The sequence below is a fragment of the Aythya marila genome, assembly GCF_965140915.1.
Source record: "Aythya marila genome assembly, chromosome: Z".
Lineage (NCBI taxonomy): Eukaryota > Metazoa > Chordata > Aves > Anseriformes > Anatidae > Aythya > Aythya marila.
The window spans coordinates 2,121,594-2,146,711 of NC_139080.1; the positions used below are offsets into that span (position 1 = coordinate 2,121,594).

Below are 25,118 nucleotides of genomic sequence, written 5' to 3' on the forward strand. Positions count from 1 at the left end.
AAAGTTTTCTTTTCAGAAACTGAGCTGTGAAATCGGACGTTTTGGGGTTCCTTGCAACTGGGAAGCCTCTCCTTTCTGCTTTGCTGGGTTTGAGAGGGATGTGGCGTACAACTACAGCACACAGATCACAGCTTTGTCCCTTTCATGAGCCTCTGATCCGCTCCGTGGCTCGCAGGTGCAGAATGACATTGGCCTGACCTGGGCTCCTCTGTCTAGCCGTAGCTCTGGGAGAGGCAGAAGAGCAGCAGCCTAAGCAATCTGTGCACATCACAGCATTTCAATATATTTGAATGTTTTACGAACTATGCCTTAAATCGCCAGTGCTGAGCTGTACAGCGTCCATATGGATCCGCTTTCCTTTTATGAATCGCTTCCCAAGCCCGTGTTTGACTCTAGAAATGTTTCTCAAATCCATCCATCTCTATCTGGGCTGCCTTTATCTCCAGGTCAGAGAACAGCTCCGGAGCGGGCTCTGATGCTAATTCGAAACAGATTGAGGCTTTTCATCAAAAATCCTCTTTTTATTTTTATTTTTTTGTGAGCGCACCATGGCAAATCTGGACATTTAATAGGTTTGAGGAGGATTTTTATTTATTTTTTTTATTCCCAGATTTGTAGATGGCCTCTCTCTGAGAAATACGTCGGCCCCAGAAAAGGAGGAAGCGTGTCCGTACCCGGGGGGGGGGAATTTCTGCAAGAGCTTCGCCGGCTCTGCTCGGGGCTGCTGGGGGATGAATGAGGGATTTGGAGGGCAGGCTAGGAGCTGATGGGGTGATGGGGTGATACCGGCCTCTGGGGTTACTGCGAGTCAGTGACATTTGCTTACAGCAGAGGTAACACCTCAGGGCCTCTCTTCCAATAGGAACGGGACTCGGACGGGGCGAAATCAGGAGAGTTTGCGGGCCAATGAACGCCGGCTCTGGGAGTGAGTCACATTCAGTCGAGTTTCAAGTTTTTGCGGTCGGGGAGCTCATTCAAAAGCCACATAAAAGAAGGTGATTAATACAGCGCCTTCGCTTCTCTGCTGGCTTCAGCTCCTGTGCAAACGGGAGACGGGGCAGGGGCTGCCGGTGCGTGGTGTGGGGGAGGAAATAAGAAGGAAAAAAAATTACTTAACCGTGCTGGAGACACGAGGCGCTGCTTTCCTGGGTGAAATCCAAGGCTGGGAATGCTCTGCGGGCTCTGAATAGCCCCTGACAGCTTAGCCTGGGCTTCCCTGGAGCATCACCCACCTCTGTGCATCCCTCCTGGCAAAAATGTTTGCTCTCTGCCTTGGAAGCACGCCCCTGCCCTCCCCGGAGGGATCGACTCACTGAAACAAAATCAAATTGCCACAATCCTTGTGTTGGCACCGTTTGTCACGATGTTTAATATATATTTTTTTTAATGTTTCTGTCTCTGAAAGCCTTGTTAAGAGAACGTGTTTCTCATTATCAGCTGCGGGGCTGCCAGACCTGGGAGGTGTTTGTTTCCCATTGCTCTCCTTGTCCCTCCTGCTGTGCGGGATTTGTCCCAGAACCGGAGGTGAGGAAAGCCCTAGGAAAAAGATGTTACGGGGCAGGTGGGTGGCTGGTGGCCCCCTACATGGCAGCTTTCAGCTTGCCTCCTCCCCTAGAAGAGGAGGAAAAGGGATTTCTCAGCTCTGCCCAGGTAAATAGTCCTGCACCGGCTTCAGGAAGGGCAGTCCCGGACGGAGCTGAATATTTCTGCAAGCAAATCACTCGCCGGTATTTGGGGAATGAGGCTTGAGGAGAGGAAAAAAAAAATCTTGCTGTTCCTCAGGACCTGAAGGACCCCATCCACCTGCTTGCTGCTGCTGCTGTGCCAGGCTGAGTGTTACCCAGAGCTTTACCAGCACCGAATTAAGTCATTTCCCGTGAAATAAGTCATTTCCCATGAAATCTGTGTGTTGGTGAGGCTGTTCTCATCCCTTCAGCTTCTCGTGAAGGAGCGAAGTGCAGCTGGTCTCAGCCATATAGGCTGGGCTTTTAGGGTTTCTGTATGAAAAGGAGATAGACTAGAAAATACCTGTAAGGTCGCTGAGGGAAGGCTCATCCTACAGTTTGTAGACAAATAATTCCTTCTGGCCGAAATTCATCCAAATTTCGAGTTTTCACAAATTATTTCACACATTTTTTTGGTGTAAGGTGAGTGCTGGGGGAACGGACTGGCCCTTTGAGCATCCCATCCTGCTGGGAAGGGTCTGTGGGATCCCTTCAGAGAGGCTGGGGAAGGGAGGTTTAAAAGAAAACCTCACTGAGAAAACTTTCTCTAAATACTGGAAAACTCTTTTTTTTTTTTTTTTTTTTCATCAAATTTACACTTCTGGCACCGAGAGATTTCTCGCTTCAGAGAAATTCTCAGGGATCCGTCTTCTGAGAAAGCTTCGGACCACTTTAGAGGGGGATTTCTGCAGAGTGAACTCAGCGGATATCTGCACGCTCGCTCGGCACGGACAGAAGACGTTTTCATCACTGGCTGAGGCACTTCTCGTTTCCTTGAAACGTTAGCTGGGGAATTTCGTTCACTGCCATCAGCTGCTGCTGCTCAAAGAAAACCCTGGTAAAATATTCAAAATCTTTTTTTTTTTTTTTAAGGCTTTATAGAGACAGAACCGTTCCTTGGTGCTGTTAGCTTCTCATTTTCATAGGCATCAGCACTGAGCTGAAAACAATTCCCTAGAAAAAGAAGCGCTGTCGATGCTGTTTTTTTGGTGGGGGAGCAATTATTTCCTAGGAAAGCAGCCTTTGAACTGAAGAGTCCGAGAGAGAAAATGCAAAATTTGTTTCCTGGTAGTTCCTTCTGTTTTTCTGTGATTTTCTGTATTTTTTTTTTCTAGGCAAAAATACGATGGAAGGAGAAAGGCAGTCGGAAAGAAAATAATCTGTTGCAGCGGTGCCTCGAGGTCCTGAACTCGGTCAGTAGCCCATTGCACAAGAGTTCAGGGGCTTCTGAGGCTTCAGTCCTAAGGGGGGATTTTTCAGAAACCCTTCAGGGCTCTGGAAGCAGAAGCCTCTTCAAAACAAGATGCCTGGAGAGCTGGGAAAGCACAAGCAGGTCAGAAGGCAGCTCTGCAGACACCCCGTTGCCGCCTCGTTCAAATATTTGTTCAGCTTGCTTCAAGTGCTCGGGGTTTCTTGTGAGGTTAGGTTATGGACACAGACTACACCAGGGACCAGGAGGGTTTCCAGACTAGGACAGGGTCCAAAAGGGAGCAAGGCCAGATATTAAAACTGGACAGCAAGAGCTTTTGTGCTCAGAAATGCTGTGTGGATTTGGACACGAGGTTAGCCAGGCTAGGAAGCCGCAGGGTTTGGATGTGCCACGAGGTCTCTGCTTCCTCATGACACTTGCTATCAGCCTGATGTTGTTTCTCTGGCAGCTGTTGCAACTTATGCAACTGTGTTTTATATCAGCGGCCCCAAATACAGCTGTAGGAGAGGCTCTCCCTTGGCCTCTCGAGCTCGGTACTCGGTGGTGCCAATTTTCCAGCCATGGCTTAGGCGTGGATGTCAACCATTTGCTTGGACGTGGACGTTTCCAGAAGTGAAGGTGTCACCTGAAGCTGTCCCTCCTCACCTCTCTCCTGTAGGAGCGCTGGAATTCACTGTTGCCCTTAGCACTGATTAAAATAATTTATTCTCTTACTAAATTAACCACAAATTAATCACTTCCCTTTTCTTCCCAGCGCAGAAAACTGGCTAAAATTGCTGTGGCTTGACCACGGAAGCTCAGGTATTAAGATTTTACTCAAAAAAGGTAAGTTTGCTCCAGATGTGCAAGGCTCAGGTAAGCAGAATTGCACCACCTGGCTTTGCTTTTAGTTTAACAGATACGAAGAAGACGTACGATGGAGACAGAGAAGTTTTTTTCGTCTCTCTGATGCCTGCTGAAGGATCGTGGAGTTGCTCCGGGCGCGTTTCCAGCTTTGTGAAAGCCTAATGCGGTGCTGATGATTTTCAGTGCGTACAACCGTAACAAGTGCATGTGGTTTCCATGTGGAACTGCGAGCCTGTGCTAATGTCCTCCCAGGAGGGGAAAACCGCAGCCCCAGGCAGAGCAGTTAGTAATTTTGTGCCTTCTTGGTCGAGCAGGTATGGAAGTGTTTTGGTTTTCAGTACATTTGACTGGCTTTGGAAGTGCCTCGGTTTATTACTTGGCTATAATTCTGCTTCCAAAATATATAGGACATGTTAAAACCGCTGTTTACACTATTTACCTGGTGGAGACTCAAGAAATTATTCTGTTCTCTTACGAGGCACCAGTTCGTGTAGCTGCAACCCAACGTGTTGTAGGGGCTGGTGAAAATTGTGATCGGATAGACACGCCGAGCTCCTGCCTGAGAGCGTGCTGACTCACAAAATTGTGTCTGAAGACTCAAAATGTGACTTTTTCTGACCGTATGATAAATGAGGAACTCATACGGAAAGTTGCCCGTTGTGGCTTGGCAGAGCTGAAAGAACTTATATGGCAAAATAGAGAGATAGAGATGGCTAAAACTGAGACAAGGCGGTGGGAAAACCGAAACCAAATTAGCATCAAAACGGTTCTGAATGTTCTGAACAGCATCTGCTGGTGTCACGCCACACAGGTTGTTATTTGACTTCGGATATCCCTTGCCCCAAGAGTTTCAGTGAGGTACCGAGGCCAAGGAGAACAGCAAGGTGTGGGTGAGTTGATATTTCAGGTGGTCGCTGCACATTTTTTAGAGACTGTGGCTTCATGCACACCCCCATCTACCTTCTCCCATCCATCTCTGCCCTGTAGATCAGACTTTTCTTAAGATTTTGCTCAAAGGAGACGCTTCTCCTGCGTAGGACCATTGCCAGCTCGTGACCAAGCCGTGTCTGACCCAAAGAAAACCTCTCTGCCCGCTGCAGCAGCACTTTGGGGTGCCAGAGCTGGGTCGCCGTGTCCCTATATCCCTGTCTGAAGGGTCTCCACAGCCGGGGAGGAGAACACCTTGTTGTGTCTCGGCTCGTGCTCCCCCAGCCGTCCCGCTAGACGAGACGGGAAGATGAAAGAGTACTGAAAACATAGATTTGGAGCAAAGGAACAAAGATAAAGGAAGATAAAACCAGAAAATGCCTTCTTAAGATTATCTGTAATTACAGAGATCGTCCTTAGCTGGCTCAGCACATTGGCTGGCACTTGCTGCTCTGGATAGAAGCAGCTGGAATTTCTCTCTTCAACTCTTAGAGGTCAACATCTTCTTCTCTCGTATCCATTAACTAAGACAGATCCCAAATCTTTGTGTTTTTCTCTCTTCTGTAAGAAGAAATCCAGAGCAAAACCCGGTCATGGGTCTGTGGGGCTGCAGAAGTCCACGGGTGCCTTGCCAGGGAAAGCCAACGAGCCACCAACGTTCCTGCACGCGTGGGCAAACCCTGCGTGGAAAAAAAGTCAGAGGCCCAGGAAATAATAAAGGTTGAAAATGCTGGCCGTAGGGTTCAGACGCATAACATTAAAGATTAAGAGCCACGTGAAAACCTCAGCCCACATCTGTGGTTCGTAAGTGAAGGTTTACTGTCGGGCAAATTAGTGCTGAAGTCTATTAACTTCCTGAATTCGTTGAACTTCTGATAGTTGTTTCTTTTTTTTTTTTTAAAGGCTGCGTTTTGCTTTTCAGCACTTCTTCACGTTATGCGAGGCAAGCGACAGCATCAGCTTTCTGTGGAAATCCGGTCTTGTCCTCTCCTGACATCCTTATGGCATGCAAAATGTACGGTGTGGCCAGCCAGGGAGCTGATGGATGCACCCTGAGTGTAAACTCCTTTTATTAATGAGGATTAAGATGGAAACCGAGTGCTGGTTATGTGGGTAAATACAGGCACTGACATAGAAATGTCTGAGAGAACCTCCTGATAATTACTGCGTGCATCTGCTCGCATTGATGTGCATCCAAAATCAAGAGAGAACCCGGTGGTTGAGTGCTCAGCTCCGTGGAGTCCCTGGACGTGGCCACTCAGCTGCCAGGTGGAGAGGTGGTGACAAAAATACGAGCTTAAAGGTGACGTCTGGAGTTTGCCTGCGGAGGAAATGAAGGCAGAAAGACCTTTGGAGGTGGCTGGGTCAGGATTTCCGAGGGCTCTGCCTTTGGGGTGGCTGAACTTCAACCCCCGGTGCTACCAGGGCCACTTGTGGTGCTCAAGTGGGGAGCCCCGTGGCACCAGGAGGGATTTTTTTTCCAGCTGATAAGGAAAGTTTCACCCTTCCACCTGAATTTCTCGGGACTTCCCCAAAGCTTTGCTGGTTGCTGGAAGCTGCTCAGCACCCAGCACCATTCTTGCGCCCGGCAAGCTTCATTCTTTCCTCCTGCCATCCATTATCCCCTATCTGCATAGCTTTGCATCCCAGCACCATTTCCATGAGAGTAAAATTAGCAGCTTGAGTAATTACGAATAAGTCGTGGGAGACAAAGAAGCCTTGAGGCTGATTGTAGGAAGCTGAAGTGTCTGGCGTTGCAAATCTCCTCCACACGCTGAAGGGCAGCACAAAATCACTTTTTTTTCTGAGTTTCCAAGGTATTTAGGAACCCAAACCCCACTGACAAGGGTGGGGGCACAGGAGGGTTGATGTTGAAGTGCTCAAGGCACCCAGGCCAGGGTTTGGGGTCTGCTCTTCCTCTCCATCGATGAGCGCGGCGATGCTGTGATGCCAAAAATCACCGAGGTATTACCAAAAGCAGGGGGCCAGGCTCGTGCCCTGCTCATCCCTGAAGGCCGGGGATGCCTCAAGCTGCACCTGGTTCAAAGAAGAAACCCAAAGGTCTGTGCTCTGCCTGGTTTCCAAACGCGAAGCTTGTACCAGGCACATGTGATGAGGAAAGCGGGTGCTGCCGCCGAGCTGAGTCCAGGACGACAGCTGTTACTAGTAAAAAAATAATGATGGCTTTTACTGGGAAAAAACTGCTCACTGACGGCAGAAAAAGAGCTTTACTTGAGGCAAAACTGCAGGTTCTGTCTCATAATGGCCACATTAAAAAAAAAAATACAAAGCTTAAAAAGACAGCCTGTAGAAAATGACTGCTGTCATCTTCAAGGCTTGATGAAAATGAAGGAATCTAGTTTTTTTTTTGCATGTGTTTGCACACACATTAGCGTAAGAGGAAATAAGTTTTAGTTTAAGAAATGTTTAAATATATCCTAAGGAAGTTAGGCTTCTGGAGGGGCTTCCAAAGGGTACCAGTGCTAACCCCGTACTTGTGCTGGGGGCAACCTCTGTGCTAAAACCACCCTGTAACGAATCTGTTCTGTTTTTTTTTTTCTTGTTTTTAACAGGGAAAACTGGAGAGAGATCACATCAGGACACGCGCTGGCCCATGTGGAGCAATGGCCAGGGGCAAACAGCAGAGCCAGGCTGCTCCGAGCACGTGGCCGAGCACCATCCTGCGATGGCAGCCAAAGGTGCGGCCTTGGGAGTCTGAGTTATTTATTTATTTTTTTTTTTTCCATGCTATAAAAAGGCTGAAGGGCTTCTCCTATTGTTTGTGCGCGGAAAAGGTCTGGCTCTGGAGCTGTGCACCAGAAAACCGATGACTTTTCCAGCTTTTCCAGCGTTACTCCCCCCAAAGAGTGGCACGAGACGACACATTTCAAAAGCGTGCCTCTTCCGGCGCCACGAGGCCTGTTTCGATTTCGTTTTCCACCTCAGGATGATCTCCCGGGCCCTCCAAGTTTTTCTCTTACCATCCGGCACCGTTCGGAGCCGTTTGCTCGGCCAGGATCCCTCTTTGAATCCAGCTGTCGGAGTTCCTGGGGATTTCAGTCTGCCTGGCCGGCTGTGACATGCAGGCGCAAAGCTTTGTTTGGCAGGGGTGCCGAGCAGCTTCTTGGCAAGCACAGTTTACTGTACACAGAGACAGAGGGAAGGAGAAATCTCCCTTTGTCTTTCTCTGCTCTGATTCAGCCTTCCTTCAGACCATGCTGCTGCTGGTTTACGTGAGTTTGCTTAAGGATTCACTTCACAGCATCTAACCCACTGATTCTTGCAAACTTTCACAGGTTTGCTTCCTAAAAAAAGAGGTTTAAAACCTTTATATGATTTTTTTGTTGTTGTTCTTGCTAAGAAAGTGAAGAGAATCACCGTCTCTACCCCTGCTGCTTCACTTGCAGAAGATATCACAGGGCAGGGAGTTCCCCAGGTGCCTGAAATCCCTGCTGATGCCTGTGACTTGCTTTTCTTTCACTCTTCATTATTAATCACTCCGGCTTGTGCTAGCCTCAGCACCAGGTTCCTACCAACATCTCCTCTGATGCTTTGGGTCCCTAACAAGCAGTCGTTTGTCTGCTCCGAGGCCTTTTTGGTAAATTTTACATCGTTTTCCCTGCAAAGATAATTTTACGAAGAGTTGCAGCGCTGCGCGCGCTCAGAGGTCATGGGAACCTCTCGCTAAGATTAGCCCAACTTCTTCTTATCAATGGCTTTAAGTGGCGTTCGCATTTTAAAAGGAGTGCTGTGTGAGCGTTAAAAGCCATTTTTTTTTTTTTTTTCTTTCCCCAGTACACGTTGAAAAGCACTTTTATCCCATGCCTAGGGCTGGGCGCTAAATGGAGCCCTATCACCGTGGGCTGATGTTTTCTATTCAGAGCCCCACAGAGAACGCTTTGTTCGAGGGAGAGCCGAGCTGCAGAGGTTGTTGGAACAATTTCATAAGCATAAAAGTTATGGCAAGGTGTCTCCCCGGAGCTGTAGGGCGGAAGGGAAACCCTACAACACAGGCTGCTAAGGAAACGAGCTTTACGTTGCTCAGCTCTAAGAACGGAGGAAAAAAAAACTCTAAATTAAGGTGTCGTCGCCCTTCCCTTTGCTCAGTTTGTCAATACCAGGGCAGAAAACGTCGTGTTGTACATACAGGGAATCACAGCCTGAATTTCTGAAGGGATTTACTGCTGAGCTAAGGCCCTCCAGCATCCTGCTCCGACACGGACATCGTGGCAGTGATGCTGTAGGGACGCAGCCGTGTGGTTTTTCTCAAAGCTGGGAGCCGAGCCTCTCACCAGAATGGATTTGATTTCGTAAACAGCCGCTTTTCTTTTTCTTTTCTTTTTTTTTCCGAACGCGTTGTCCTTCTGGAGAGACGGATTTGTGCTGGGACCTGCTGCCCCGAGGCGCTGCATCCCCTGCAAACCAAACCCCGTGGGCATCCTTGGCACGGAGACTCCTTTCTGACCGACCCGAGCCCTGCGGACTTCCAGCTAAGTGCCTTTCTACGGATATTGTGGGCTAAGTGCTTTACTCGGAGGCTTTTCTGTTCCCCCACAGGCTGTTCTCACACTTGCCCAGCTCTCAGGAAGAGGAGGAATAAACTCGGAGAGACGCTGCAGGGGATTAAAGCACCGGGTGATTTCTGAGAACTCCCCTCTGCCGCGATGACAAATAACCCGACACAACTGGAGAGGGACAAAGCTGTCCCCCGAGTAGGATCAGGGCTGGCTAGCACAGCAGGAAGAGCTCGATGGGATTCTTTGAGGTTTCTCTTTCTCTGAAAAAGAAGAGGCCATGCCTCAGAGAGTCCTTCTTAGCAAATGCTGCTCCCCTCTGAAACCTGGTTCACTCTGCCAAAGGCCTCTCCAACCAAGGAAAAGTTACCCAGTTCCTCTTTATTTCCCCCCATTATTCACAATCTGTTCTAGTTGGCTATTTTTTGTGTAATTTGCCGTTGAGAAAGGCACCGTCTGGAGCCGAAGACATCCAAAAATGCAGATCGATCATCTCCCATGACTCTTCTCCCGTGCGGGATCGCTGATCAAAGAGGGCAATTAGCACCGCGATACGTCTCGCCCCACGAAAATTATGGGAGCTGATGGCAAAATTCTTCAGATTCCACAGGCGTGAAAGCTCTTCTTTAAAAGGAGAGGAGAGGCGATGCTGCACGAAGGAAATGCTCTGGGGTTGGAAACGTTTGCCCTTTTCGCCCACCCTGGTGCCTCCAGGTCCATTCCCTCACATCGTAGCACCTGGGGGATTTCTGTAGAGGAAGGTGAGGAGGTTTTGGTTGTGCTGTTTGGGTTTTTGTCTTTTTTTTATCGGAGGTGGGGAGATGGAGAACGTGCCAGCCTCTGGAAACGCTGGAGTTCATCAGCCTTGTTGGTTTTGAGAGCGTGTCAAAGGGCGAGAATAACCAAACTCCTGCTGCAACACATACAAAAGCCCTGGGAAATTCAAGGCTGGGTAGACCTGAGGTCCTCCCTGCTCCCTAATTAAAATAGTCCAGGCAACAGCGCTGCCACTGCTTCTCTTCCAACACTTTTCTGCTCCATCACCCCGAAACGTGTGTGTGAGGCTCCTGCAGCCCCTCGGGTGCTCTCTCCGGGGCTGTGCTGCCAGCAGAATATTTTCTGCCCTCGGGAGTTTGGTGTTGACAGCGTTATATCTTTTGGCGGAGGCTGCTAACGACTTACACCGGAGCAAGGGTTGTATTTATTTTTAATCTCCATCCTCAATGAAGCCATTGTTGGGTATGTGACTGCTCAAAACGCGCAGCCCGAGCTTCGCTGTTAATTAACTCCAGGCAACGAAGGTAGGAAAGGATTTGCAACGGGAGTGGCTGTGGCAAAAACATGCTCCACAACAGAGTGGATGTAGAATAGTATTCTGCAGGGCTTATTTTTTTTTTTTCCACACAAATTTGTCTGCCTTATCAGGGAGCCTAATTATACCCCCGGAACTGATCGGGAGCATTTGTCATCAGTATTTCTTTAATAAATACCAGTGAGATAAATAGATGCAGTTTTCTACGCAACACCTGATCCAGCAGAAGCCATGTGGAAGCAATGAGCAATCTGTCTCCAGATTTTGTCTGATTTTGTCTCCAGCTTTTCCACAGTTCCTCTTCGAGACCGGTGGGATGACGAGGTCTTTCCTGCGGCTTATGGGATCACTGGATGAGCCGAACTGGAGCTGTCTGTAAGAAGGGTGAGGCACAGACATTAGTTGATTTGTTCTTCTCAGGAAGAACATTTTGTCGATGTTCTGCTGGCTTTTCTTTGCCTGTCTGGAGCGGACATGGGGGCTGTAGTAAAATTAAGAGAACATTATGATTATGCCAAAGCTTTTTCCACTGGAAACGGTGGCAAATTGACAGCTTTTGATCAAGAAGCCAACATCATAAATCAATGGTCATGCTTTGCGTGTTGACAGTATCATTGGACCCTCGGACAGCCTCACCCGAGCATCTTCTTGCGTTGGAGGAAGGCACGGAGAGCGGGTAGGAAGCATCAAGCCCCGGTGGGCAGGAGCAGGCCAGCTGGTAGGAACAGCAAAACGGGGACTTTGGGAGCTGCAAGTCCCAACAAACACTGCAGCACCGGCAACAATTCTGCTTTTGTTGAGGGCCATGCGAGTCTGTTTGTTTGGGCACGGGCTGTGGCCCTTTGTGTTAACAATACAAGCTTTTGTTTCAGCACAGCTTTCGAAGCCAGAAGGCAGCCTTGGTCCAGGTACTAAAGCCAATTTGCTTTTAATGAGGTTTAAAGGAGCAAATGGGGTCCTGGAAGCTCCCGTGCAGCCCTACGCTGTTGGTAACACCGTTGAAGGTAACGTTGAACAGTAACACAGCTGCCCATGGCTTGTGCTTGTTGTCAGCAGCTGAATCTCTCCAGAAAAGGAGAATTTCAGTGGATATCAAGCCTGAATGTCCAAGCAATAATCCCCTGCAGCCTGGTCGTGCACCCCTCAGAGATGTGGTCCAAGCTTCTGCATGGGTGGATCTTCCTTGAATGCCCCTGTGATGAAGCCAAGGCTTCATTTCAGCCCTGAGGAGCCTAACAAACACCAAACATCAGTGTTCAAGGTTTTAAGGATTTCTTAGGTGAGAAGTGTTTGGAGATATCCAAATATCCCATCCTTGAGTGCTCTGGGGACTCCCAGGGTGAGGTGGAACAGATCTGTGAAGGCATCGGAGCGCTTCTGCAACGCGCCCTCCCTTTGGGTTTCATCTGGGAGCCAAAGCAGGGGACTTCCAAGCTCCAAGAAGCACGTTCCTGAGCTAAAATGAAGCTCGGAGGTGGACTGAGGACCAAGCTTCAGATGCAGGCAGGTTAAAAGAGGGTTTCCTGGCTGCTCCTGCTCCCAGGTACTTGTGCCAACGTCCCCAGCTCTGCTGCACGGGTGGTTAAGCTCCCACGGAGCAGCTGCTCAACAGCTGCAGCTTCCTCATCCCATATGAAAGAAACCCCCAAATCTCTGTGAAATTTCCAGGGGTTGAACAGCTGCTGCCTGAGCCAGGCTGTCTGTGCCGTGTACACGGGGACGCTGTTGGTGGGGAAGAGGCAGGCCAGACAGCTGGGAGCTGTCATTCCTCCAGCCGCTCACTTTTTCATCTGCCTTTAGTCACGTCAGAGCCTTCTGAGTGCAAATTGGAGAGCGGAGAGGGCCTTTGGATTGCTTTTCCTTCCCTTTTTCTCACCCCAGCCCCGCGATCGCGGTGCGTCGTGGGAGCCAAAGCCTGTCACCAAAGGATTGATTTCGGGGGAGGCTTGTCAGTGGGTTTCATCTCGACTAACTTCTAGACATCCAAGCATCTCCAAAGCTCGTTATTGGGAATGCAGAGGAGCAGGGTCCTGCAAAAGTGCCACTCAGCTGAATTGGGTGGCATTTTTAGGAGCAGACAATTTGTTTTCTGAAGACTCTCAAATTCCTCTTTTTTTTCTTTATTTTGGCTGCAGCTGGGACAGACCCCGGGATGCGCTGGATCTTCTGGGAAGGCCGAGGTGTCCTGCGGAGACGAGAAGCTCTTGAGGGAGGAGAGCCACTAAAAATCAGGAAATTGGTTTGTGTACTTTGAGAAACCCACGCGGAGCCATTTGCCAGAGGTTCTGGAGGGTGTTTAAAATATCCCCACATTAACAGGCTGTGGTGTGACCGACTGGCCAGCCGTGTTTGCCTGGGGAGAGGAAAGGTTTTATGCCCAGGACGTAGCGGGGAAAAGTCTGGGTCACCGGCAGGGTTTCGTTTACCTCAGTCAATAATGAAGTGCAGGATAAAATCCGTGGTATTGCTGGGATTTCGCCTAAAAATGCCTTGTGCAAAGACTTACTTTTATTTCCCGGCGTTTTGCATTCTCTCTGCATTTATAAAAATAAAACGAGTCATTAATCCTTAATCAAAACCAGTTCTTAATTCTCCTTTTTAATGAAATTGCGTTTCTGCCACGAATCCCTTATTCGTTCTCACATGTTATTTCAGGTTAACCAAGAAACGAGGCGTTTTTCAGCCGTGGGAAGCAGAGGTGCTGGATGTGGTGATGCTGCAAAAGTGAAGACGCGCCCTGAGGTCTTGTCGTCGTGGCACTGGGTTTTGATTGGCATTTCCCTGCTTCGTTTCTTGCTAAATGAGCCTCCTGTAGCAGACCATCGGTCTCTGTTCGGGTAACAAGAGGGATCACACCTTCTGGGAAGAGTTTCCCCTCCAGTGAGACAGCGGCAGGTCATTTATCTCTTTCTTTCGGTTGCTCTGCTTGAAGTTGTAACTCAAGATGTGGTTTAAGCAAGATCAAAACGCATGAGTCCCCAAAATCCTTGGCCACGTGGGATCTTGTTCCTTTATCCCAGCCCTCCCTGCAGGTCTAATGGCTCCGAAGAGGTGGGATACGAGGAAAGGGGAGAGGCAGAGAGGTAGAAGGAAGACCTTGAGTTGAAGCTGTCATGCCAGGAAGGCCCCCGTAACCTTTGTGGCTTCCCCTGCAGCCTGAGCACAGCGTTGGTAAGCCTCTAAAAGCTCCACAAACAACACAAACTGGGATTTCTGCTTGCAGAATGGGATGTGGGACGTGTCTCCGAGGATGGCTGGAGGTCCCCAGAGCGGTGGGAGCTGGGCTGGCCCCCAGAAACTCTTGGGATGAGGCTGTTGGTGTGCTCCTGTGGAAGGCCCAGCAGCAAACGGGGCTGATCCTGCTTGGCTATAGGGGCTTTGGCACCCCAAAACCCTCTCCTTGGGACAAAGAATAGAAATAAAAACACCCCATGTTGTCCCCATGGCACAAACACCCTCACCAGGGGGACAGGACGCGCCATCTCCTGCATGGTCCCGTTTGGGGACACGGCTGTGATGCCACCGGGGGTGAAAGGGGACGAGGCAAGGTGACAGCATCACTTCTGTCCCTTCCTTCCCCTGTTACTGGGTTGGTCCCGCTCTGGGGCAGGGGCTGGAGTCCAGAAAAACGCAAAGCAGGACCCGTCAGCGCGGGCCGGGCGAAGGTTTGTTGGTTTTTTTTTGTTGTTGTCTCGTTTCAAGCAGCCCCTGCGAGCAACTGGTGTGCGCGAGGGGGTGGCAAGGGAGGAGGGGGGGGGGGTTGCCATGGCAAAAGGGGATTTGCAGGGAATGAATAGCTTGCTTTTTCTCCCGCGAAATGAATGGGTTGCTCAGACCTCCCCGCACATGAAGACTTGTAGGTGCTACGTTCGGCGGCAGAAACCGCGCGCGATATCCTCTCCACCCCCCACCCCCCCAGCTTTACGTTTTACACAGGCCTCTTGATACAACTCAATCTTATTACGCACACACAAAAAAAGAAGTGATCTGGAGTGCAGATTGAGGCGGACAAAATGCTCCCAGTGGGATCTAGCCGTGCCTCTTCCCCAGTCCCCTCCAACGACAGGGATTAGCGGCGATGTTTGCGCTGACTGGAACCGGGACATAAAGCCCATGCTTCATTTCTTCCCATTCAGCTAATTCTTTACATTGCAGACACTACAGGAGCCATTTATGGTTGGTTTTGTGTGTTGTTTTTTTTTTTTTTTGCCTTTGAGAAAGTGGGTTAGGGCGGGAGGGGGAGGTGGGGGGGGAGAAATCTACTGAGGACGCTGTTGGCGTCGCCAAAGAAAAGCCTCCTTTCAGGCGTCAGCCCCCAGCCCTCCTCTGCTGGGGATAAAAGAAGCCGCATCTCATGCCGTGCCGTTTTTGCAGGCAGTGCTGCTTCAAGACGAGGCCCCTGATGCATTTGCAGAGCAACTTTTGAGAAAGAAAGTGGTTTAGGACGGTCGGTTTGACTTCCCAGATCAAGGGCCGCGGCTGTATCGGCGCAGGGGAGGGCTCGCTCTCACTCTTGACCCATACCCTAAAAAAAAAAAAAAAAAGCACAATACGGCATCAAATTTAGGTTTTTATTTTTATTTATCTCTTCTGGGAGACTCTGGGGAGTCGGGATGTGACCACGTGGGAAGGGTTTGGCCAAGACCCCAGGGAAAATAGTTCTGCCAGCCACCGTTCTCGCTCGTCCGTGCCAATTGACAGCGCTCGTGTTTTCCTCCCAGTTGGAAGAAAACTTCTCCGGCGGCCCCAAAAACACTTGTGGGACAAGATTTGTGTGTAGACGCCGGAAGATAACTTGGTTCTGAGCAGATTTGTGCCGTGACCTTGGCTCGTCTTGGGAGGGTGAGCGAGGCAACGTCAGCCGGAGCATCTCCGGGGACATGGGATGGGAGAAGGGACAGCAATAATATGGCCAAAACGCCTCCTGGCTGACCCGGGGACAGGCTTTATCTGCTCCAGAGCCGTGCATCGATCTTGGCTCCGCAGACAAGCTGTGCTGACTCACTGCGGGTTCGGGAGAGGTTACGGGGTGAAATTGAGGCTTGTGAGATGGAAGGAAGGGCTCATAAATCTTTGCGGGTTGGAGGGCAGGCAGGGCTTTGTGTCACAGGCAGCGCTGGGACATGGTGACCCTCAAAAGGAGCTTCAAAACACGCATTGTGCTGGTTTATTTCCTCATTTAATTGCAAACTTTCGGTCTCGGAGAGGAGAGTTGCGTGGTGTGGGCACACCTCTTGTCATCGTGGCTTGAAATTCGGCCCTTACAGTTACGGAGCGTAATCCACCCAAGGATTAACCTGGATTTGTGCAGACAGGAGAGGGAAAACTGACCTCAAATTGCCCCGTGCATCTCGGGGGACCCCAGCTAATGTGCCCCAAATGTGCGTGATATTGCAGCCACGACGTCTCACCTCCGTTCTTGTCAGTAGGAGAGAGAAGAGATGAACCTGAGCCGTCCCGCGGGGAAATACAGCCTGGGCAAGGAGTTCACCACATGCTTTGTAGCGCTATCCTGCACGGGCTTGAAGTGGAGGATGAAGCCTGAGTACGTTTCTCTGCAGCACGGCGAAATATCCTAGGAATAGAAATATCCTAGGGCAAGAGCTGGTACGCGCTGCGTGGTGCTGGGCTCCTTCCAGCGCAGGGAAAATATGAAAGGTACCTCGGAAAAAGCCGTGCTCATCCCGACAGATTCACCTGACGTTAATAAATAAGAACGGAGGAAGTCTGCTGTCGGATTCGGAGCTGTGTGTTGGCTCACCCCTCCCAGTCCTGTGCTGGGTGAACGATTTATCTCTCTAAACCTAAAGGATCGGGGATGAGAGGTGCATTTGGTTTCCACGGGATGGCCGTTGACTCAACTTCAGGTTTTCATTTGAAGTCTGAGACAAAGGTGGTTTTAGTTCCTTGCTGTCTAGCGTGAGTGATGCTCTGCCCTTGCAAAAATGTAACATCCTTGGAAAATTTAGTGTTTTCCTGCTTTATCATCTTCCTGGCCAATCCGTGCAAGGAAAGAGATCAAACATCTGTGCTTCTCCCGCACGGAAACCAGTCATATTTGAATGAATTCAAAGTGAGGTCAGCACGTACGTATGATCATAGAATCATAGAATCATAGAATATCCTGAGTTGGAAGGGACCCTTAAGGATCATCAAGTCCAACTCTCGACACCGCACAGGTCTACCCAAAAGTTCAGACCATGTGCCTAAGTGCACAGTCCAATCTCTTCTTAAATTCAGACAGGCTCGGTGCAGTGACCACTTCCCTGGGGAGCCTGTTCCAGTGTGCAACCACCCTCTCTGTGAAGAACCCCCTCCTGACGTCCAGCCTAAATTTCCCCTGCCTCAGCTTAACCCCGTTCCCGCGGGTCCTGTCACTAGTGTTAATGGAGAAAAGGTCTCCTGCCTCTTGACAACCCCTTACGAGGAAGTTGTAGACTGCGATGAGGTCTCCCCTCAGCCTCCTCTTCTCCAGGCTGAACAGGCCCAGTGACCTCAGCCGTTCCTCGTACGTCTTCCCCTCCAGGCCTTTCACCATCTTCGTAGCCCTCCTCTGGACACTTTCCAACAGTTTCATGTCCTTTTTATACTGTGGTGCCCAGAACTGCACACAGTACTCGAGGTGAGGCCGCACCAGCGCAGAGTAGAGCGGGACAATCACCTCCCTTGACCTACTAGCGATGCCGTTCTTGATGCACCCCAGGATACGATTGGCCCTCCTGGCTGCCAGGGCACACTGCTGGCTCATATTCAACTTGCTGTCTATCACGACCCCCAGATCCCTCTCTTCTAGGCTGCTCTCCAGCGTCTCATCGCCCAGTCTGTACATGCAGCCAGGGTTTCCCCGTCCCAGGTGCAGGACCCGGCACTTGCTCTTATTGAACTTCATGCGGTTGGTGATCGCCCAGCTCTCCAACCTGTCCAGATCCCTCTGCATTGTATTGCCATCTGTGTCATCTTCACCTTGCCGATAGGAGAATTAGACGGGATGAGAGATGTAGGATGGAAAAAATAAATGCAACTGTGACAGAACTACATTTCCCAAACTGGAAACGCTGATGTCACTCTCATCCCATGTCCTTTTGGGAAGTTGGTATTTTACACGTGCCAGGAAAATCATTCATATCCTACCTCTACTGAATATGTTTCAACGCTGTGCTTAAGTTTATTGTTTGCAGTGTAACTTAACCTAATTCCCGTGCTCTTTGTGTTGTCTTTATAGTTAAAACCACGGTAAGGGTGGACTGATTTGCATGCTTTGATATTAGGAAATGTTCTGAACTGCCAGGATGGGTCTTCAAAGAAGACCCAAAATGGGTCTTCAAAGGCAGGTTGGAGATCAAAACCCCCTTTAGACTTTCTGTTGCGAAAGCAGCCAGCATCACACCACGTTACATCGTGGAAAACATTGTAGGACACGAGGAAACCCTTTCACTGACTGCTGTCATCACGAAACGTCGTACAGATGGAGCTGAAGGTGACTTTAGGTCTTGTTGTGTCTTTGGCCAGATGGATGGACTCCATCCTACCCCATTTTCAATTTTTCAGTGGCCATATCACTCTATTATTTTTTTTTTTTATTAGTGAGAATTGCTTAATAATGCCAGGAAGCCAGCTAACAGTTGGCTCCAGGTGGATTACCTCAGTTATCAATTAACCCTAAGGGGTGAGTCAGAGCTTTCACTTTCATCTAGAAGCTCCCTTTCCTCATCACCCAATTCATGCAACGACGCAGCTGCCGTGGGTACCTGCGAGAACTTGGCCAGAGGAGGAAAAACACAGACAATTAATTGCTCCATCACCAACTGCTGAAACTCTCGTAACTAATACGAACCAGGACATCCTCAGCAGCCCATAAATCACCGCTGCTTCCCACATCCAGTGTCTTATCTCAGCGTAAAGCAGCTCTCCACTCCCTAGCGTAGTTTGTCTGAAGGTTTCCTTTGTCTCTGAGGCCATCTTCGGAATTAGCACCAAAAGATGCAGCTCACCTGCAAGGGGGAGTGCTGGTAGGTTGTTTCTGAGCAGATCTGCGATTAATTACTAAATTCTTCCAAATGAGAAGAGTTTCTCAAATGCTGCTTTGTTTCAGAAATCCAAAAGCAATCAAAAAACTCTGAAAAATAATAAAAATAATAAAAAGCACTGAAGATGTGACATGACAAGTGCACCTCACCACACACCTCTGGATGCAGGAGCACCACTGAGGTCACCAAGCTCAGTGCAATGTGTTCGGCTGTCGTTTCAGCTCAGGTATCGAGGTGGAAAATGGGAAGTAAAGATAACCCCATAGGAAAACCACCACCCGAGTTCAACAATTTCACATTGGTTCCTGCATGGATGAGGGCCCTAACCACAGGGACAAGTGCTCTTAGTGCTAACAGAGAGTGCAATCACACCTGGTGCTAATTAATTCATCAGCTGGGAGGTTAATGAATGAGGTTGTAGTCCCCTTAACGTTGCAATGGGTTGGACAATGGGGTTAGAGTAGTAGTAGGGGAGCAGCAGGAGGCTGGGTGATGGAGAAGTAGGATCTTCAAGCTATGTAATCACTTAGAAGTTGGTCTTCTGCCTTTACTTCCAGATGAAATATCTAATTTTGGAGGAAAAAAAAATGATGAGGTAGGTGTTGGAGATGTAGAGAGGAGAAGAAGCTGTTTGGGTGTCTGCTCATTTGGTTCTAGTGGGATTTTGTTGTTTCTTCCATACAAAGAGGAATATAGAGGCATTGATGTATTTTTCCCTCCCTCTTTAGAGACTGTTTGGAGAATGTTGTACCCATAAATGAGCAAAGGGACTTCCCTTTTTTGGGGATATTACTCTGTGTAGTTACTAAACTGGCTCGAGACATGTTTTCTGTCTAAAGGCGTTCAATGAAACTGTTGGAGCGGTGATGGAATTTGGAAGAACAGCATTTAGGAAACAAGTTACTGTGAATTATTCACTTATTTATTTTCTTAATGCTTGTCTGCCTATTCTAACAGTGTCTTTTTTCTTTGTTTGCTTTGCTTTATGCATCTATACGTTGTTCCCAGAGAACATTTGATTTCCTTGGACGGAAATAAGGAAGGAATACTTAAATTATTAATTTTAAACAAATGTTGGGGGAAGCGATTTTTTTTATTACTCTAATGTGAATACTTCTAATCTTCAAACCTATGGTTCACTTCTCAAATTTTCCCTTTATCATTTGAAGTGATTCTTACTGTCGGTGTAAATGTATTTAGAATAAGCTTTGATTTTTCAAGTCAATTCATGAAAATATGTACGTGTGAGCCTCAAGCTATTGTTCATTTTAACTGCAATGTTAGTGGAATAATAATTTGATTTTTTTTTAATTGAAATATATTTACAAAACCAGATTTATCTTTGCGCTGGGATAGGAACGAAGACAACAGATTCCAGAAGTTTTACAGAACTGAAGAGCTGGGGCTTTTTGAAGATAAAACATGAGCTCATTTCCTCGTTCAGGGTCCCAGGAGCACGGCACGTTACCAAATCTCTCGGCGTGCAGCGATCTGCGTACAAACCATCCATCTCTGAGCGTTTGGGGAGTGAAGGCACACCCTTGCGTGAAATCCTTTGCATGTTTTTCCTGTTTTGCAGCATTGTGTTATTAGATACAAATTCTATTTGCAGTATAGCAGTCTTTGATCTCTTCTTTATTGTGTAGGTGAGCGGTGTCTCACCATCTCACTTTCCTGCTGAAGAAGGAAAGTGTTTGGTACAAGTTAGTCGTAGTTGCTAGATAGAGAGCTTAAGGAGTTGACTTGATGATCCTTGTGGATCCCTTCCAACTCAGGATATTCTATGATTCTTAAGGAAGTAATCAACCTATTCCTTTTTTCTCTATTTTTTTTTTATTTTATTATTTTTTTAATGCAGGAACGAACCTCTTCTTGAACTCATTTGCCTAGGTATCTTCTTGCATAGTGATTTTTATGTTGGGACAACCCCTCTGGAAATGCTCTCCTCCTTTTCCTGGTTGTAGACGAGATGCTTCCTATGGAGACAGCTAGAGCAAGGTGAAACAACGTTTCCCATCAGTGTCCTCTTCACAAAGGTGTTTGAGACCTGAAGCAGAACTTGAGGGTCCCATTTCAACGCACAATACTTACATAACAGTTTAAGCACAGTGGTTGCTTAGATTTTTAATTTTCCTGATGAGATGCAAACCCAAAGTCCTTGTGTTTCCTGGAGGTCCCAAAGTGCTTTTCTCCCTCTTACCTTCACCTCTCATTTCCTCCTTCTAGTTTCAGATGATGGTGAATTCCTTTGGTTTCCTTCTTCTAAAACGCAGCAGAATTAAGGCTTTTCTTTACCCAAGGGGCCACCCCTACTCTCCCTGGTAGGTGATCCTGTTTGTCACTGTTTCTGTGGCAGCTTTTGGGCTCTGCAGATCACCCAGAGCCTGGTGATCTCTTCGCTCGTGGATGGGGGCTCCAGGGAGTCTTCAGAGCTCCCAGGCCTGGGGTGATTGCCCAAATTCACTTGGGATGGAGGTCCTTGAGAAGGTCCTCCTCTCCTGTTGATTAGCCAGATTGCTTGGAGGGAGGTTTGGCTGCAAGCTGGGGTTGTCAGCAACATGACAACAAGAAGATTTCTTCAGTATCAGCAAAACTAACTGGGAGCTGATGGTGATGCTCTGGAAAGCACAGGTTATCCCAAGGCATGGTGGCAGACAACGCAGCTGGAACTAGAGGGTGCCAGGACAGCCCATCTCAGAAAACATATCATGGTTTGACTTATTTTTAACAGCTTAACTTAGCATGGGTGAAACCACTTGTGGTTTCCTGTTTTCATTATCTGGCTTTTCTATTGTTTGGCAAGGATGTTTTTTAGGGGCAGAGTCAAGCCTCTGGGCCCGCTTGCTGCCTCTAACATGGGGCTTGGAGCTGCTGTGTGGGTACTGAGGGCACACGTGGGCTTTGTGGAAGGGGTTTGCATCCTATTTTGAGAAGTATCAGCGTTGCGTTGCAAAGGAGCAGGTAAAGAAAATAGATCTTAGCCTCATCTTGTCACAAAGTCAAGTCTTTCATCGTTGATAGCCCACGTCTCATAGCTGGAGACTGTCGCTGATTTATAATGTTGCATAAAGCGCCAAGTACCAGAGTAGACAAAACAGGAAGCCAAAAAGTTCTTCAGATAAAACAACTATTAAGGAGCTGATGCGTGCTGGAGAGTCCTACAGGATGATGGTGCTTTCCCCAGAACTGTGGGAAAAAATAGACTTTCCCACTGGAAGATATAATTTAATCACGGAAATGATCCAAGTTGCTCATCTACCTGCTTTTTAAACTACGTAAACTGTTTCTAGAGGTGACTGTAGGGAGAAATCCATCTGTCTTTCCCCCCCCAGCCCCAAGTTACACCCCCTGTTGGTACAACCATGGAAAATGGGAGGGATGTCTGGGTTTCTACTTGCTGAAATTTCATAGAATTAAAAAAATTATTTACCAGCCCAAGTGCATGAGGGGAAGGGTGTTGCTCTTAATGGCCACCTGCACCAATTCTGCAGGAATTGAGGGTAATTTTGTGCTGCCTTCTTGGCTATGGGTTGGCTTACAAGCAGTTATCTGCCTCCAGGCTTTACATGAAATGGGGAAATGAGGGGAGAAAGGTAAAAAAAATAAAAGCAGAGGTGCTGTTCTCTTTGGAAAAGAGCCTCTGCTGCTTCAGAGCTGAGGATATGGGTAGCTAAAGGAGCCTTAACAATAGGATTTTTGGGCTGCTGCTGGGATGTGTCCCTATAACATCTAGAGGCCAGGAGGGATGGGCATGCTTTGGTCGTCCGTTCACTCCCAGCTCTGTCATCTGTCCAGCTCTTCCCAAAACACCTTCTCTTATTGCAGTGACATCATGGTGGGCCGCAAGGTGACCTTGTTCCCTAAAAACATCCGAGAGACCCTTGGCTTTTTAGTTCCTCTCATTAACGAGGAAAGCTTCTCGTTTTTATGGGCTGAACCCCGGAGGTCGGTACGGGTGAGCGGATTTCTGTCATGTTTCCCAGAGAGCTGGCTAATTTATAGCCCGGGATTTCTTCTATGAAAAGACAAAAACCCTCACGCTGTTTAAATGTTTAAAGTTTTTCAGGAAGCACTCGCTGCGGTGAGTGCTGATAGAGCTGCCTCACGCCTGGTGCCCTGGTTTATGTTCCGCGGGTGGTTGATTCGTGGTGGTGAGTTTGTGGTTTGTTTTTTTTTGTTTTTTTTTTTCTTCTTTCTCTAGATGCAAGGCAATTTCCTGAGCAAGCCTGAGGCTGAGTGTACGCCACGTGTTTCTCCAAAACCAGAGCTGGATGGCCTACCTACTTTGTCAGGTTGTTTGCTTTGAGCACGAGCTCTCCCCAGGCCGTGGGTGAGAGGAAGGTGGCACGGGAGCAGGTGAAGGGCCAATATTCACAGAAACACTTCAAAAAAAGACAGAATTAATTATCAGGGGTCTTAAAATCTTCTAACAAATGCTTCCCTGTGAAACAAGAGTGTGCAGGCAGCACCAGGTGAGAGGAATCTGATGCTTGGCCTACAAAGGCCTTGTGAACGAGCGGTGCTTTTCCTATAGCAGTTCTCAGCTGAACATGCTTGAAAATGCTTTTATTTATCTATCTTACTGCTCAGCAACAGTAAACACCACCCCCTCTTCCTTCAAAATGGCTCACCAATGTTTATATCAAATATTTTTACCAGAAATGGATGTTCTTGAAAGCTTCATCCGCTTGAGCTGCCGCACCACCGTGAAAAGAATTTGGGGCTGGATGGGGAAGCTGGACTGTCCGGCCCTAAAAGCAGCAAACTCCTCCAGGAGTGATTTCTCTGCTTCTGCTTCCCTCTTTTCTGTGTTGGATGGATTAGCTGGATTTAGATGTCCACCTGGATGAGATGCTTAATACTGAGCCGGTGACATTTTCCTCCTGTGCACAGGCCGAGTGGCTGCACATCCCTAGAAGAAACTTCGTTTTTCTGTTTTTCTCAGAAGTTCACCGTTTGTCACTGCCAGTAAATGACAACAGGAACACCTGAGAGGTAGGAAGGAGGAAAATGTGGTTTTCTTTCACAGAAAGACAAATTCGGGGAAACAGAAGAACAACAAACTGTAGACCTAAAAACTCGGACTCCCAGGGTCCTTTAAGATTTTCTCTCTCCCTACAAAGTGGCTTTAAACAAAAACCTGCAAAACTTCAAGGGTGGCAGGGAGAACATTTCTGGCCAGCTCTGCCCACCACCTTTCCTTCTGCATTTTGTATTATTTTGGTTTCTCTTAGATACGAGTTGCAATAGGCAGATTATGGGACAACAGCTGATACTGGGATTAAAGCTGGTAGAGATCACAAATCAGAGCTGTGGGGCTGCAGATATTTCCTGCTGGAAATGCAGGAGGAACCACGCCTTCATGTCCTTGCTTCATTTAAAACAAAAATCAAAGCTGACAATGCTTGGAAGAACTTAACCTTTTCAGGGCCTCTGCTGACACTGAGTGGGGAATAAAGTGAGGGTATGAAAAAATGTGAACTCTAATGTATTTTTTTTTCCTTTTGCAGCCAGGAGGGATTCTCCGGGCATGTTCATCCCTTCCTAAGAAAAACGATAAACACAAGTGAAGTCATCTTCTAAAGTGCCCGTTATCTCCTCTGACTGCAAGAAACCTCTCGCTGACGCTTGTGTGTCAAACATCTAGCGGCCTAGGCTTAAGTGAGGTGACTGTGACTCGGTGACCTGCGAAATATTTATTTTTGCTCTTTTGTGGTGGACCACGGTGGTGTCTCCATCCTGCTGTGTCACCCCGTCTGGTGGTGTGATCGCTTCCACGACCTCCCAGGGGTTTCTTTCTTGGGGTCCCACGGGCTGGATTTTGGTAATGTCACAATTCCAGGGTTTTGTTTGAAATGACAACCGCTCCTCACCACAGCGGGGAAATTCTGTGGAGAACAAAACAAACGTGCCCCAGGCGTTCGGACGTCACAAGGGAACTGATTCTGTTTTCTGATTTTTGTGATGTTTTAGAGGGCCTGACTCATTTTCTTTGAACGCTTGGGATTAGAGAGCCCCTTCTCTGTTCAGTCTGTACAGCTCTCAATCTTGGCACTGTGTCTGCAACAGCACAGAAACAAAATCCAGACGGTCAAGGACACTTGGATTTGTTTCCTAAATTCTGTCCTTCACAAGAGCCTGGCCCAGAGGCAGGTGCTTCAGCTGGATCACGGTGCCTCAGCCTATGGATGCTTTAATCTGTGCTTTGGCAACAGAATTTCAAGCCTATTTTCTGCTCTGAGTCCTATTTCTGTCTGCTTTTTCATGTACTCTGTCCCTTAAGAGACGTCCCCAGGTGCTGGCAGTGCAGTGTGAGGCCCTTGTGACGTGCTGGATGCTCTCTGTGCTGCTCAAACCCCTGGCTGGAGGCATTTGGCTGCTCGGAGTGGGGTGCTGTGGGCTCGGGATGCTTTCTGGATGATCCTGCAGATGATGGATGGGGTCAGATGTGTAGGTTAGGAGTGATTGAGTCCATGAGTAACAGGCTAAGTCATGCTGGGAAGACAGGAAGGGGAGAACTTGGCTTAATTTTAACCTGCAAATATGACTCTTGTGATT

General features: G+C 48.3%; 2 long non-coding RNA genes across 2 annotated transcripts; both read left to right on the forward strand.

Moving 5' to 3' along the window:
- The first annotated feature begins 9,098 nt into the window (after positions 1 to 9,098).
- On the forward strand, positions 9,099 to 11,754 carry LOC309890337. The gene is made up of 3 exons (XR_014319406.1): positions 9,099 to 9,982; positions 10,818 to 10,917; positions 11,143 to 11,754. It is a non-coding gene; the product is annotated as an uncharacterized lncRNA (long non-coding RNA).
- Positions 11,755 to 11,880: 126 nt separating this feature from the next.
- LOC309889599 lies at positions 11,881 to 23,242 on the forward strand. Its single transcript, XR_014319264.1, has 5 exons — positions 11,881 to 12,036; positions 12,343 to 12,485; positions 12,669 to 12,772; positions 13,189 to 13,704; positions 22,762 to 23,242. It is a non-coding gene; the product is annotated as an uncharacterized lncRNA (long non-coding RNA).
- Positions 23,243 to 25,118: the final 1,876 nt, after the last annotated feature.